The following is a 17,225-nucleotide window of genomic DNA, read 5'->3' on the forward strand; positions in this document are numbered from 1 at the left end:
AGACCAGAAGAGAATGGAACACACCAGACCAGACCAGACTAGGTAAGAGCAGACTAGACCAGAATATTTCAGTTGGAAAGGACTTACAACAGTCATCTAGTCCAACTGCCTGACCAGTTAAATATCATTGAAAGCTAAGATGCAGTGGCAGGAAAATCAAGGCCTTTTTAGTGTTACTTGACCGGTAGGAACTAATAAGAACATTATAAACTGGTCATTAAGGAAGAAGAGAAATACAGGTATCAGGAAAAACTTCTTCACTGAAAGGGTGATAGGGACTGGAACAGGCTTCCCAGGGAAGTGGTGGAATCACCATCCCTGGAAGTGTTCAAAAAACATGTAGATGAGGTGGACTAATTCTTGAGGTAACAGTTGGACTTGATGATCTTAAATGTCTTTTCCAACCTAGTTGATGCTATGATTCTATTTAATGTAAAATATCTGCTGATTTAATAGGTAAGGGCACATCCTGGGTGAAATTAGTATTTTTCAGCAAGATATTGAACCACAGAAATAGGAGAGACTTGTGAGCTTTTAAAAAAGTTTAGTTTTCCAGAAGTTAGGTATTTCTGAAAACAGGACAGTCTGTGAATAAGCATTTTTATCTGACACTAACCTTCAAAAACTCAGCCTTCATCTGTTATCTTGAACATTTGTCCTCCTAAGTGTGACAAATAGGAAAGTAATCAGTTAGTCATATATAAAACCAACCAAAGTTGCCACAAGCATACATGCAGAAGGAAAGGCATCCTGATTTGGTGCCATGATTCTGCAACGATTATGACTGACAGCTCTGCTTTCCAAAGGCGCTTAGCAACAAAAGAAATAACTTTCTACTGTGGTATGAAAGAATAATAATAAAAATTATCCAGAGAGATATTAAAAGTATCAAAATCACTAACTGAGGTTTCAGATGTATGTAATAAACTACAAGATGGTCTCACCATCTTAGTGGAAATGGGTCCTCAGGTGGTTAGCAGAGAGCAAGTACTATAGAGGAATGATTGCAACAAAATGCTTAAGGTCTCAGAGAAATGATGGACTCTTTCTCTTCCTCTGTACTAAGGGCTGATTCCAAACACCAGTCCAGGAGGAATGAAGAGCCAGAATGTCTTGGATGACATGTAATTCTGACTTCCTTCCGTCCTGTCTGGTACTTAAATAGAAGATCCAGATCCCTATCTAAAACCCTTACCAAGGAAGGAAGAAGTGTGTTAAAGCTCTGTGTGTTCAGAGGGTGAGTAACTGCGGATATGACAAGGGAATAAGGCATTTCATTCATTTCTAAAGCACTTTAACCAAGTTCATCTTCACCAGGTCAATCAGCTCTGGCGGCAGGTGGAAGGATACATCAGTTTCATGAACAGAATGCTAAGCCACCGTTTTGTTCACACCACACAATTGCTCAAGCATAGCCAGAGCATATCGCACAGGTACACAGCTCGAAGCCGACATCCCCACAGGTGCTGCTAAAAAGGCATTGTGCTGGAAAAAGAGTAAAAGGGAACCCTAATCAAGCAACACCTATGTGCTGGGAGAGAACTCAGCACCCAAGGTCTTTGAGGCTGATATCAGAGAGTGGGAGGTGAGCTTGCTGGTGTGCTGTGACTTCATATTGAACATCACTTGAAATTGAAAGGACTTGACTGAGGGGAATGAACACACTTATAATTGGAGGGATAAATGTGCTTAGAGAACAAAATCAGAATGGCTGCCTTGCTATGGTCTGCTTCATAAATATCTGTGGCTTTTTCCACTTCCATTCTTTTCTAGTGAGATTTCCATAAAGAAAAGCTATTTTGTTCAGGTTGTGAAATCTTAAACTGATGCTGCTGGGAGGAAACATATCTGATCCAGTAATGGAATTGACAAATTGCTTTCAAGGCCTAGGAAGTCCAGAGGATGACATGCCACAACTAGAACCTAATAACCTGACATTTCTTAGAATTTCCTCATCTGAAAAGAAGCCAGATCTCACTTGGCTGAGCTTACAGATGAGGGCAAATTTACAGAAATCCAGCAGAAGCAGGACTGTGAGTGGCCATAGAGAAAACTGCAGTCTTTTGGATTACATAGCCTGCTAGAAAAAGAACCATCACGTGTTTCAAGAAGCCAAATAAAATCTGCATGTTATCCAGAAATTAAATGTGCCAAAAGGAACAGAGAAGGTAGTTAAAAACCTCTGTATGAAGTTATATAACATATTTTTATTGGTATTATATGATATACAACTTTTGTTGGTCTGCTCTTAGTAGTCCTTAATGCCAGCAGCAGTGATGAAGGAAAACAATAGCGTCACACAAAGAAGAATGCTAAGTACCAAACACAGTAAATCTACAACCACTACTAGGATGTGGATATGTAGGTCTGACTCTGAGATTTCGCTCTAAACCTTACAACACAGTTTCTAAGAAAGGTCCTACTCCACAATACATGAAACAAAAATATTAAACCCTAAGAATTTCATAACAAATCTGAATAGCTACTACATTACTTGTGAACTTAATTTAATAGTTTATTTTAGCCAACACATCTATCCCTCAGGGTCTTCCTGGTGTGGGTTCTCTGGGACACACTGTCATTTTGCCTTTTACCACAATATTTATAAAATGTCCTGGAAGGAAAAAAAAATAAAAAAATGTAACCCTCCTAAAATCTGGTTTGACATTAAATTTCTTGGTTGTTCTGCTGCAGCTCATTATTGCAAAATCAAGATACTATGCAAAGGTCACTGGCTAGGAGTGTACCACATGTCCACAGAGACAAAAAAAAAAGTAGGATAGCCAAAACCACTGACAAAGATTTGAGATCTATGTGTTACATGTGTTGGATAGCCACACTCGTAGATATGCTGGTGGCTCTTGATGCATTGGTGAATACAATTTATGTACTACCTTTTTGCAAAAAGAGTATGGGCTTATTTATTTATAAAGAAAAGAAGTTGGCAAGCCATCTTGAAGAAACCATTTGTGTCCATGTTTGCTAGTATTTGCTGAAAGGACTCGGGATTTTTGAATCTCTGTGTGATCCGTGTTTTCTCTCAAACATTTATTCCACTTATGCAAATCTACACACAGAGATACAAACTGTTCAAGGTTGTCTTCATAAACTTTTGAACCCTTCTGGCTTCTAAAAAGGAACACAATCACAAAGGAATTCTTAAGAATTATTGGAATCATTTATCAGAATAGGAGTGTAAGTACTAATAAACAACAACCTGTCATTGGTGTTTCTGAAAGATCCAAACCTTGTTCCCAATTCCACATTGAAAGTATTTGTGAGGCTTCCAATATGATACCCGAGGACTGTGATTAATGTCATGTGCCTGTTTATTTTTCCCCTGAGAACCTGAAAGGGTAAAAAAAAGATCACAACTAAACAAAAGCATATCAATAACAGGAAACTGTTGGTGAGAAATACCCTGATCTTCCTGTAAATTCACGTCACCACATTCCCCGGGGACAAAGGTGCGTGAACAGCACGGTAAATAATTATGATTTAATATGAGGCCTTGCAATGCTGTTTACAGTTTAACAACAAAAAGGAATTGTTTCTCAAGGCGCAAAATAAGCAAATAATAGAAACACATATCAATATAATCAGGAAATGATGATGTTATGTCTGGGTCAGCTGCTGAAAACAGATTGCAATCTATCAAAGTATCAACCTGATATCTCTGTGCAGCCCACAGGGAAATGTCAGTGATGGGAGAGAGTCTTTCCCTGGTTTGCATGCCAGCATCTTACTTTGATCATTTTATGAAGGTGTTCGGGACTGCAGAAAACTCTCCACAGCTATATTTGCTTGCTGATGTTTTGGGAATTTGATGCTTGTATTCACTGAAAGCATCTAAAAGATTTCTTGCATTTTGTACTACAAAACTGAAGATGAAACACTGGAGGAGGAGATAATGGAAGGAATAGTAACAGCTGGTCTCTTTCAGGAAGGTTATGTGGTTGAATCTAGCCAGAAAATCAGGAATAATGTTAAAAAAATATCATTGCAGGAACACAGTGGTGAATTTCAACAGACACCAGTGAAGCCTCTCAGTTCCTTTTTTAAAATATATTTTAGTGAGAAATATAAAAAACACATACGATGTCAGTTTTCAGCAGTTTTTCCTGACATATATATTTGTTTTGGATGCCAAGGCGAAATCAGCTATGTAAAAGCCTAATAGAAGAACATATCTTGAAGAAGAGGACTAACATTGGTAGCAGAAGGCCTAAAGCATTTAAATATGGGTTCAACACTTAGCTATGCAAAAATATTTCCAGACCATGATGGTCTGATTTTAAAGTTAAACAGGGTAAGGCCAGGTCAAAGCTTGAATGAGAATACATCAAGAATTTTCTTGGTGATGCCTGAAATAGCACTGATGACTGGGGATGCTTTCCTCCATTATTCAGGACTGAAATAAAGCATCAACACTTGAAATATGTCAAGTACCAGCTTGTAGGACTGCAAACATTCCTTAATGCTCTTAAGAACGAACAATATTTGAAGAACTCTATTTTTTGTAATTTAGCCATCCTATTATCCTCAAAAGTATTTGGGAGCTTAGCATCTATGTAAGTGTCATCTCCTGCTGACTGAATCAGTGTGTACACAACTACCATGCATAGGAAGCATAGGAAATAAGAAGCAAGCTTTGCACAGGCTCCTTGAATTGAAACATATGCTTTATCATACCCACTGCAAATTGAGGCTACTGTTAACTTTCTTTGGCTGTGCCTGCCTGCCATCCCAAGCAGACAATTTCTACACTGTTGTCAGGATAATGCCAATCATCTTAACAGATGCTTGTGCTTTTATCTGTGCTCTGCATCACATTCCTCAAAAAGAAGGCTGCTCAAAACAAACAAGTTCTCTGAAACTACATAAAGAAACAATGGACAATAGAAACTGTTCTATACCACTGCATATAAACAAGAACAAACCTCAGTTCACATGGAATGAAAAACACTGTTTCTCAAGATGTAAGTCAGTGGCTGGCAGGTTGCAGATGACATCCAGGATCTGACAAAGTGCTAAAGCAGGCATTCAGTCAGTTAAAAACCGCACTGCTAGGGCTGGATGGAGCTATCCACACAGTTCAGACTGATTCTGTGAATCAACCTGAAAATAAAATGAAAAATAAATAAAATGAAAATAAATAAATTTATTTTCTAAACAATTTAAGATATGTAATTTTAAAGTTTCCAAGTAAGCCATTTCAAATGTTCTTCTGAAATGACATTTTAGGACTGCCAATTGGCAACCCAGTTTTCCAAATACTGGATTAGGAAAAGGGTATCAGTTTAACTGACATGAAAGCTGGTTGGCAAATAACATGTACTTTCCCTCTAAGACAGGCAGGATGCTTAGAAAGTATATAAGGAACAAGAGAAAACCTCTCTGTCCTCACCACACCTAAAATGCTTTTATCTCCTCTCTCCCCAGCTGCTTTCCTGTATGCTTTAATATCCCAACCTCTGGTCCCGTAGGAGGACATAGCTGGATAAGAGGAGAAAGAGAGCAAGAGAAATACTTGCCAGAGCTGGATGGAAGAAGAGGTGGTGTCAGCAATAGGGTTGTTATTTTTGGCTTACAAGTTCTTGAAAGTATTCTTTCAATTGACTATTTGTTATGATTAAAAACCAAAGCCAAAAGATGCTTAAAATTAAGCTCAGCTGAATGAAATTAGAGAAGTTTTAAATACTCCTCTTCTCCGTGCTGCCCCTGACAAATAAGAAATTAGTGCTGTTATGAAGTGGGCAAACTCATCTGCTTGTTTGAGAGAGAAATGCTTCAACAGCCACATGCCTACAAGCAGGCAAACTCTCTTTCACTTTGCTTGGCTCCCAGCGCTGCTGAAAATGAAATAAATGTTTGGTTTATGGATCAAATAAAAGATTTCCTTTCACCACATATATTACCTCAAGGTTTTTTTTTTTTTCAAGGTAGACCTAAAATATTTCTTCCTGATTTCTTTCATTTTAGCCCCCTAATTGAAAAGTCAAATCATTCACAAGCATATGACTAAGAAACTAATATTTTAGAGTTAACTGCTTCTTTGACTGTTCTCAGGGTTTTCAGAAAATTGTTAACAAAGAAAGACTACAGGTAATTTTAATCTAAGCATTATTCTTCATTGTTGCAAGAGCAATGTGACTGCCTTGCATGCTTCCTAAGAATTACTTAAAACACCTAGTGAACTTCACCAAAACAGCCATGGGAATTAGACAAGGACTACATGTATTTTGCAATTTAAATCTGGAGAAGCCAAGATGAGAAGAAGGAATGAATCATCAGAAAAATCAGGAATTAATCACACTCACACTGGAAAATGAATGGTAATGGTACTCTAAAATTTTGATCTTTTGACAAGAACAGTAGATAATACTCCCTGGAATTAACTGAAATATTTGCAGACAAATAAACATATCAACTTGTTGTGTCCTCATCTTAACAAGCACAAGTTTGTTAACAGCTACTCATAAAAATTATATCCCTATTTTTGTATCTTTCTCGTATTACTGTTGCTTGTAATATTAATGAGACAAAGTGAGGAGCTCTCTTTTTTTTCTCCATGGAAAAGCAAACTGTTTTGCTCATATTCCAGTGACTAATTAATGGACATTTATTCATAAGTCTCACTGGTCTCCAGAGCATCTCTTTTCACACTTCAAAAGCTTCTTTGCCTGATACTGCTCTGGTGTCTGTCACATTGGTGCTGGCATGTGCCTATCCTCACTCGGCAGCGTATGTGAGATTCCACAGTTACTCTCTGATTTCACAAACAGAAATAACTGATGACTTTGTGGTTTCTTTGGCAAATATTGACTTTTTACTGCAAGTCTTTCCACTGCAAATTAACATAATGAAGGAAGTGTTAAGCAGTCAAAATAGCATAATTGCTTAGTTTGACCATCCAAAACAGCAGTAACTGGGGATTATTAAGTGTTTTGAAAACAACTGGCCATACAGCAGTTTGTCTTGGAACTGGAAGGAAATGCTGGATGATCAACACTTGGGGAAAAGGTCTGGAAGCACAAAGGAAATCCTTCTTTCTGCTGGAGGATGGAGAGCTCAGGCACGCACACCTTGTATGGCAAGAGTGTCAAAGGAGGAGAACAGAAAAAAATAAATTTCTCCCTCTATTATTACTTCGCTCTTGAGGACTGGTACACAGATGGGGCAATATCCTGTAAAGAACATTATATGTCAGGGAAAGTAATGCTCTCAATGGGTCTATTTCAGAGGTCATGCTGCATTCAGAGAATTCTTAGCAGCTGCAAAATACAGCTCTGAGGCTCCCCATACCTCTTGACTGTCAGGTGGAGGATTAAAACTACCTCTATAAGCAAACCCAAATGTTAAGGACATTTCTACGATAGATGGATTCTGAGGGTCAAAGCAGCAGGTACTTGTGTAATCAAAAAAGACTTGGATTACTAAGATCCTCAGGGAGTCCCTTTCCTACCTCTAATTATTTTCATTGGATCACATGGCTGAAAGCTGTGGCTTACTTACTAAAAAAAAAAAGCCTCCACACCATATTTAAAGGAAAAATTACTATTTGCAACATAACACTGTTCAAATGGCAGCTATCAAATAACTAGTTGTGCTTTTTCCATATTAAAACCCGCACTTTGACAGACTAAGGCAACCAACAGCTTTCTTTCAAAACTCTACACTATTTAAGAACTACAAAACCCCTCCCTCGATCTATCCAGCATTATATTTTATGAGCATCAATTTTACAGCCCTGGAGTCAGGAGTGGGTTGGAAAAAATTACAGAGCCTGTAAAATGCACACCATGGGCGGGCCCGATGCTGCTCTCATTGGCAGCAGTTTTTACGTGCTGGAGCTCTGCTGGATTCGGTGGTGCCACATCAGTAGGCGTGAAGAGGGAGTCTGGGCTCTCTGCGGGCAAGCTGCTCCTCAGGAAACACCCACACAAGTAGTTAGGCCTGAGATCTCATCACAAGAATTGTATTAGATTTGGCTGACCTCTGCCACTGTTAATGAGAAAACTGGGACAATACTGGGGAAGCAAAGCTTCTTCTAGCTTTAGGGTATTTTGGTCAATGGCAACCTCAAAGGGTTCTCACTGGCAGCACAAGATCAACCCTGCCAGGAGATGCAAGAGTGTCTTCAGAAAATGGTAGAGATCAGTGTCATGTGAATACAGAGCTAAGCACAATGCAATGGAGATGCATGTCTATTTTCCTCATATGCTGGGTAAAAAGAGCCAAAATAAACTAGACATGCTGTGCTTAAAAGCTGAAGTGTTTGCAGAAGAAGCATGGTCAGAGTATGTAACAATAAAGAGTGCTGTGCAAAGAATACAAACCTAGAGCTTTGGAAAAATCACACTTCACTGTGAGCATAAAAAAGAGGGGAGAGAAAAAGAAGAGAAGCTCCCCTCTTTTGAAAGGGAACACGCTTGTGACTGGAAGCTTGGGGGTCTGCCTATGAAATAATTATAAGCTCTCTGGATTAGGCTGGCTTTAGGAAAAATGGTGAGAGACTGTAAAAATAAATGATGGGTGAAACCTCTCCCCTAATTCATTAGAATACTTACTTTTCTTTCTGGTAGCTATATCCCAGCCACACACGTACAGATAGCTACTTAGTGCCTGCAAGGCAGACAGCAAGGTGGGTACAAGCAAGAAAGAAAATTTCTCTTCAGTCTTTTTCCTTTACACATTTCTTTTTGTAATTTTCCTTGTTTGTCAGCATTTCCTTCTTTCTTTTCCTTATTCATCCTCCACAATCCTAGAAAGGCCTTCCTGATTCCTGATAGAAGTTGGACTGACCACCAGCATCCAGGCTCCCTCTGTTTTGAAGCAACTCATCTCTGCTTGCTTTTCACTCCAGTGATGTGGCTGTGAAGAGTTTCTACTTTGGAATTGCCCCAGGGAGTCTACATATCTTTAAAGCAGTCTGGGAGAGCCTAGATATAGTTCAGGAAGTAATACTGACACACCACACCCCTGGCCCAATTTCTGCTCTCAGTGTTAGCTAACTCAAGTTCACTTGTATGATGGTATGGTTCAGTGAAGGCAGGTTTTCAGACACAGGTGCTGTTTTCAACCACCGTATCACTAGATGGCCCTGGCTGGGAGGACCATACCTAGTGCTTAGAGTGTCACTGCAAGTTTAGAGATCTGGTCTCAAAAAATGGCACAAGATTAATTAGTGCTGAGAGTGTTACTGCCACATATGGGACAACAGGAAAGTCCTGCAAAGATGCGATCTGCATTCTTAAACTGCTCAAGAGAACAACAATTCCCATCCTAGCAGGACCCTGAAGCACTACCTGAAAAAAACAGCACTATGTAAATCTGAGACAACTGGTAAAAGCTAGGAGAAACTAGCCCTCAGCATTTGGTAGAGATTTTGCACTGAAAGACAATGCAGATGAGCCCTATCATCACGTGTGACTGGTCAGGGCTTGAACATGTATTTCTTGTCCTACAAGCAGTCCTCACGGATATGAGCTGGCAAGTGAGAAGCCTCATGTCTCTCAGATGATGGTTGAATTTGAGATGATGGTTGAATTTGAGATCCCCAGGACAGTGAGAAGAGCGTGCAGCAAGCTCACTGCCCTGGACTTTAAAAGAGCAGACTTTGGCCTCTTCAGGAACCTGATCAGTAACGTTCCATGGGATATAGCCCTGGAGGGCAGGGTTGCCCAAGACTCTTGGTTGATATTCAAGGATCACCTGCTGCAAGCTCAGGAGTGCTGCATCCCAACTAGAAGGAAGTGCAGCAGGAGGGCCAGGATACCTCCTTGGATGGATAAGGAGCTGCTGAGGAAAATTCAAAGGAGAAAAGAGGCTTATAAAAAGTGGAAGCAAGGACAGGAGGCCTGGGTAGAGTACAGGGATGTTGTCCGGGAAGCTAGGGACCAGGTTAGGAAGGCTAAGGCCCAGTTAGAATTAAACATAGCCAGGGATGTTAAGGATAACAGGAAGGGATTCTACAGCTACATAGCAAACAAAAAACAGACTAGGGACAACATAGGCCCCCTGAGGAAGCTCTTGGGAGAACTGGCTACACAGGGTTTGGAGAAGGCTGAGGTTCTGAATGACTTCTTCGCCTCGGTCTTCACTGGCAAAGGCTCTGACTGCACCACCCAGTTCTTAGAAGGTAGATGCAGGGACTGTGAGAATGAAGACCTTGGGCCCACTGTAGGAGAGGATCTGGTTCGAGACCATCTTAAAAATCTGAACGCACACAAGTCCGTGGGACCTGATGGAATCCATCCGCGGGTCCTGAAGGAGCTGGCGAATGAAGTTGCTAAGCCACTGGCCATCATATCTGAAAAATCATGGCAGTCAGGTGAAGTTCCCGACAACTGGAAAAAGGGAAATATAACCCCCATTTTCAAGAAGGGGAAAATGGAAGACCCGGGGAATTACAGACCAGTCAGTCTCACCTCTGTGCCTGGCAAAATCTTGGAGCACATTCTCCTGGACAGCATGATAAGGCACATGAAAAACAGCAAGGTGCTTGGTGACAGCCAGCATGGCTTCACTAAGGGGAAATCCTGCCTGACCAATTTGGTGGCCTTCTATGATGGGGCTACAGAACTGATGGACAAGGGTAAAGCAGTTGATGTCATCTACCTGGACTTGTGCAAAGCATTTGACACTGTCCCACATCACATCCTTGTCTCTAAATTGGAGAGACATCAATTTGATGGATGGCCCACTAGGTGGATAAAGAACTGGCTGGATGGCCGCACACAAAGAGTTGTGGTCAATGGCTCAATGTCTGGCTGGAGACCAGTAACGAGTGGTGTCCCTCAGGGATCGGTGTTGGGACCGGTCTTGTTCAACATCCTTGTTGGTAACATAGACAGTGGGATTGAGTGCGCCCTCAGCAAGTTTGCCGATGACACCAAGCTGTGTGGTTTGGTTGATGCGCTGCAGGGAAGGAATGCCATCCAGAGGGACCTTGACACGCTTGTGAGGTGGGCTGATGCCAGCCTCATGAAGTTTAACCATGCCAAGTGCAAGGTCCTACACCTGGGTTGGAGCAATCCCAGGCACAGCTACAGACTGGGCAAAGAAGAAATTCAGAGCAGCCCTGTGGAGAAGGACTTGGGGGTGCTGGTCGATGAGAAAATGAACATGAGCTGGCAGTGTGTGCTCGCAGCCCAGAAAGCCAACCGTATCCTGGGCTGCATCAAAAGGAACGTGACCAGCAGGTCGAAGGAGGTGATCCTGCCCCTCTACTCTGCTCTTGTGAGACCTCACCTGGAGCATTGTGTGCAGTTCTGGTGTCCTCAACATAAAAAGGACATGGAACTGCTGGAACAAGTCCAGAGGAGGGCCACGAGGATGATCAGGGGACTGGAGCACCTCCCATATGAAGACAGGCTGAGGAAGTTGGGGCTGTTCAGCCTGGAGAAGAGAAGGCTGCGTGGAGACCTCATAGCAGCCTTCCAGTATCTGAAGGGGGCCTATAGGGATGCTGGGGAGGGACTCTTTGTCAGGGACTGTAGTGACAGGACAAGGGGTAATGGGTTAAAACTTAAACAGGGGAAGTTTAGATTGGATATAAGGAGGAAATTCTTTCCTGTTAGGGTGGTGAGACACTGGAATCAGTTGCCCAGGGAGGTTGTGAATGCTCCATCCCTGGCAGTGTTCAAGGCCAGGTTGGATGAAGCCTTGGGTGGGATGGTTTAGTGTGAGGTGTCCCTGCCCATGGCAGGGGGGTTGGAACTAGAAGATCTTGAGGTCCTTTCCAACCCTAACTATTCTATGATTCTATGATTCTATGATCTTCTTGTCGCTCTGTCGCTTTTGCACTGAATTCTTCTAGGTAAATAACAGCAAGGAAACAAGCTTTCAGCAGTGCTCAGTCTAAAACAGATAAACAGGAATAGCATGTGATCAGAGAGCTGGGAAAAAAGAAAGTAAACGGAGCAACAGCACTACTGATATTGGAACCCCTATCTGAATGTGGGACTATGTGCACTGCCAGTGAGTGGGTAATGGTTAGATTTATGGACTGCTTACACACGATGTAGTGAAGGTAAGAGTCCAGTACCTCCCATATAGCAGTCTACAGGCATACTGCTGGAGTAGTGTAGACACTCCAGAAAATGGAGTATCCCTATCTCATGTTGGTTTCAGGGTATGTCTTTCCCTCTCCCAGCTCCTACAGGCCACCCAAACCACTGACACATTCCTCAGTAGTAACAGTGCAGAGTGAACTGGCTCCAGTTCAGTTGGTCTGGACAGTGGAGTGGGATACAATAACCAGGCTGCTTCCAAAATGTAATCTCAGGGTTGAAATAGCACACACCAGAACAAAGTGTTCACACCGGATTTATCAGGGCACCGAGGGACTAGCCAGACAGGATGAGTCAAACATGCCTGAAGTGTTAAGAGGTAGCTTTTCAGACCAACACCCTCCTTCTTAAGGAAATTAATGGATTAAAAAATTAAATAAATCTTGCTCTTCTTTGTATAAGGAACTGTCCTGGCTGGGAAACACTGGGAATCCTGGCTGGATGACAAGTAAATCACAAAAAGACAAAATCTGAACCCAAGTACAGTCGTGTCCCCCCAGCCTTTAAAAATCGTAGCCATTAGGAATAAGCTTTTACCAGTGACCAAGTCACCCTGAGACCTGCCATGTCTCCATGCCTCTATGTGTATTAGATTTAAACTCTTTTGATTAACTTTCAGCCTTGTCAAGCTCAATGAAAATGCTTTTGCTGGTGTTAGTAGGCTTTTAGGTAAGTACTGTTATTGGCCTTTCCATTCAAGGGCATACATGACTGAATTTGTGGCATCTGCTTCACCAAGGGCACTGCTTTGATGGTCTTTTTGACGTTCTTTTGTCCCTTCTCTCAAAATCCCTCCTGTACTTCCTCTGGCCCAGCGCAGTGCTCCCAAACACGAGTGTCAAGTCCAGCCTTCAAATCCTGTTCTTCCAAACTCTGTGGCAACACCTACACAATATATAAAATACTAATCCTATTAATCATTACAGAAACATATCAGCAAAGTAATTAAAACATACATACAGTCCTACACAAAGTCCCTTTTGCAGCCCACATCACCTCAGCCTACCATTTCACTCTTTAAACCAGGACACCTCATCATTCATCAGACCCATTTCCTACCCTATTGGGCTGTGATTGTTTGTAAACTAACTATGTGGTGAGAAATGCAGCACTTCTGTTACCCCAGGCAAATGAATGATTAATGATAAAGTGACAGAGAACTGTCAGAGTCCTCAGTCAAAAGCTGCAATATAGCAACTTATTTAGATATGAGAGAAACAAACCAACACAACTTCATAAAGGTGCATGGAATCAATAATGTTCAGATTCTAAGGAATAAAGAGCCACAACAGTGAACATAATATACTGCATACTACACAGGCTCCAGGATGCTGTGAGATGTGTGGTAAATCCTGCTCTTGCACTAGGCCCACAGCAGTCCCACTTGTACTTCACACATCTGGTGTGAGGAAGCATAGGCACTAGTTCAGTGCTTCTTGTCAGTTTAAGCCACTGTTGAGAGGATGCTACCAGACAGCATAAAGAGAGAAAGCTGGGGCCTCTGGAGCCCATGATTGCACAATCGCAGCCAGTTTGTGTGCCAGCTCTTTAGTCTCCTTCTTTGAAGTAAAATGGGTATCCCCTGGATCTGACAATCTGGTCCATGGACTAGGGCAGAGATAGATCTTGTCAAGGGAAAGGCATGAGAAAAGGCCTTCCTGCGACCATGTCTGGATGGATCTATATTACTTTGGTCATATACGTTTCTGAAAGGTGTTTTCAAGCCAGAAAGGAAGCAAAAGAAAGCTGAAAAGAACAGTGAGGGTACTGAGAACCAAATTTGTGAGAGGTGGCTATACAGATGAGCTAGGTTTGTTCAGGGCTGAAGGGAAAAGGAGTGCCATTTACAGCACATTGAGGAAAAAGCTCAGCACAAAGTGTTTAGTGACTGGATTAAAAAGCAATGTTGGCACAAATAAGGTATCAGCTGCCCATAAAGAACTTCAGCTGAAAATCAGAAGTCTACAAACCATTAGAATAATCCCATTCAGAGGCAATTTTGCAAAGAGGCAATCAGCTACAGGACAAAGATGAGACCAAGGCATCTAGTGTTTTTAACATAGAGTTTAGTAAATGAAAATAATACTTATTATATGAGGTAATGTCTACAGTAGCTACGAAGGGGAATTTAGTGATTCAGGTGGTCCCTTCCATCCTACATTATTATGTATCCTTAGCCAACATTATTCTGTACCCATGGCCAACAGGAAAAAGAGAGGCTCCCATTACTTCTAATGCAAGTGCTTTAGTAAAAGCAAACCAGTCAAAATCGTGAAGGCTGTGAAAATAGTTAGCATGAGCCACAGACAATTGAGCAAGCACAATGGCACCTGTGTAAGATTGATGCAAGACAGGAATCCCACCCTGATGCAAAAGCAACTATCAACAGAGGGTACTGATTTACAGGAAGTGGCAGCTTTCTGCAACACAATGGTGCAAATTTACTAAAGCTGCAATTTTGTAAGTATCTCAAAGGCAAAGCCTTACAAAATGCTTTTGCAAATGCACCTTTTAATATAAGAAACAGGCATGGGAGCCATGTCAGTATCAGAGCAGGACAGTTGTAAAGACGTCAATTATTTCTAGTGATGTTAAAGGCAGCACATGAAAAAGCACCAGATGCTCAAGCAAAATAACGATGCTGAGGACAGTTCTCACTAACACAGGATTCATTTGGTGGAAAAAAGATCTATTAACATTATTGGAAGAATCTGAACCATTTGCACAGGCAAATGAGAACATCACATCAGTTTGGATGGGTATAAATTATTTTCCTGAAGAATAATGGTCTAACCAAGGGGACTGAGTAACAAACAACTGTGAAGTTACTGATCAGCAGGAGTGGCATAAAAAAACCTGCTGAAGCCAAAAAGGTTTAGTAAAACTGTATAAATCAGTGAAACAAAGTACATTAAAAAAAAAACCAAAACCAAAACCAAGATCAAAACTGTATGAAAGTTTGGGTTTTTTTTTTTCCTATTTCACTACTTTTATTCAGCATTCTGATATAAATTGCTTGTAAATGTGTGTCAGCAGTGTCTCATCCCTATACAGTCCCTAAATCAGCCATGTCATGGAATGAGATGGTAATTTGCATTAAAAAATAAGAACTTAAGTGCTGCAAATATCTTGAGGCAGACCACCTGCCACTGCCCTGGAAGTGAAGCCCTCTCTGGGGAGCTGCTCTTTTTCTTTCAGTGTGCTGAAGCCAGGGAGATGAAAGCATTTTCTTTAGCATCCCTTTGAGCTCCTCTGCCTTCTTTGACCTGTACAAAAGCTGCATTTCTAGACTTCTCCCTGCGCTCAGATAACTTGCATAGTTTTGCTGTAGTCGTGTTTCTGTTTTTTCCTTTGCTGGACTTTTTTGGCTGACTGACAGCTGCTTTGCTTTGACAGATAGGGCTGAATATCTGGTTCAAGACTCCCAGTTCACTCAGATTTCCTCTGAAGAAGCTTCTGGAGTTAGAAGTTTTAAATAGCTTTCCTTGAAAGAAATGACCTGATACTTGCGCACAGATTTGCAGAAGAGAGAACACTGAACTGCAACACTTAACACTGGACTTGAGGCAAATGAATATTACTTTTAAGGGCAGCGTTACAGTTCAGACTTTTGCACATATGTATATTAATAAATACCTGTGATAAAGAAATGCATCTCCACATACTGAAACTGAACAAACAAGACAAAATAATATAAGCTAAGGCTAATGCATTGTTTGGTCAATTTTTCACATTTGTTTTAATAATCATAGTTTGATTTCAATAACACTTAACATGCAAGTTAATATATTCTACTATAGTCTGTAAATCAGGGAATTGTGTTGCTAAGAAATTATGAAAGGCTGATCTGCGACTAGAAGAGAACACATGGAGCGCATCCTGTGTTTGCTAGCATGTATCCTATAAGGAACAAGGCAGTCTACACCATGGCAGCATCATAATACATACTCATGCTTCTTCATGGCATGTCTTTTTTAAAGCTCTATTGTTTTAGCAGAAGGAGTAGCTTTTATTAGTGTAATTGAGCAGTAACAACAATTCAGGCATGAACATGAAGACAGCAGGTCCTGCACAGCCTGTAGATGTGCACAGCTGCAAAGTGATGTAATGGCGTACCACCCACAGGTTAGAAAACATAAGCAGCAGCACGTCTAAGTCTTCACCCCATAGACAGCACCAGAGAGAAAATGCAGTATCTGGCCTGCCTACATGGCTGTGGATTTCCTCTTGCTCTGGTAACATTACTACACCAGTTTCTTCTCTGGGCCCTCCACCAGTTAGCTAAGCCTCTTCCTTCTTGTAGCTGCAGCCTCCTTTGCCAAGCTTCTCAGGTCATGCCACTCTGGCTCAAAAAGAGGAAGATTTCAGTTTCCTGAATGACCTGCTTCTGAATGCAATGATGAGCTCTCCATTATTCCTCACCCAACATCAGGAGAGGACCACGAATGGAGCACTCATTTTGTGGTATCTTGGAAGAGATACAGTTTGTATGGTTAATACCTGAAGCATGCTAAGAGGTCTCGACTTGAGGCATGGGGCACCAAGGGGAAGAAAGGAAGTATTTGGGACCCTGGTGAATGCCAGTGCCATCCTTCTCCTTCATTTAGAGCACAGAGCCTTGCCTTGCTTTAGGCTTGCATATTATGGTCTCCCAGAGCACAATGTGTATTCTCAATCCCAGTGGCACAGGATAAACTATCATTCTGAGCTACTGAGGACTGCCAGTCCTGTGTGCATGCAAATTTCTCTTTCAGATACCTACAGTTTTCAAAATTCTTAAAGTGGTTTAGGAACATGCATGGACCAGCATCGCGCAGTAACTTGTGGAATGCACTTATGCACTTCTGGGAAACCCACTTTTATTGCAGATGCGTAGCCTGAACTTGAAAGTGCTGAGTCCTGACAGCAGCCATTGGCTTCAGTAAAAATTCAGTTGTCTAACTCGAAAACTCAGGACTACATGGTCCACCTTTTAAGTGTTCAATAAGAGATAACAAGAAGAGCATAGATTTTGTAGAGCAGGGCCCTTGTAACTTAAATTACAAGAACAATAATGTAAGAGATCCTTTTACTCCATTTTGAATTCTGACTTTAAATATTCTCTTTATTGAAAAAAAGAAAAAATTCCTTATTAACAATGCCCTTTTAAAA

Source organism: Lathamus discolor, chromosome Z, assembly GCF_037157495.1.
Source record: "Lathamus discolor isolate bLatDis1 chromosome Z, bLatDis1.hap1, whole genome shotgun sequence".
Lineage (NCBI taxonomy): Eukaryota > Metazoa > Chordata > Aves > Psittaciformes > Psittacidae > Lathamus > Lathamus discolor.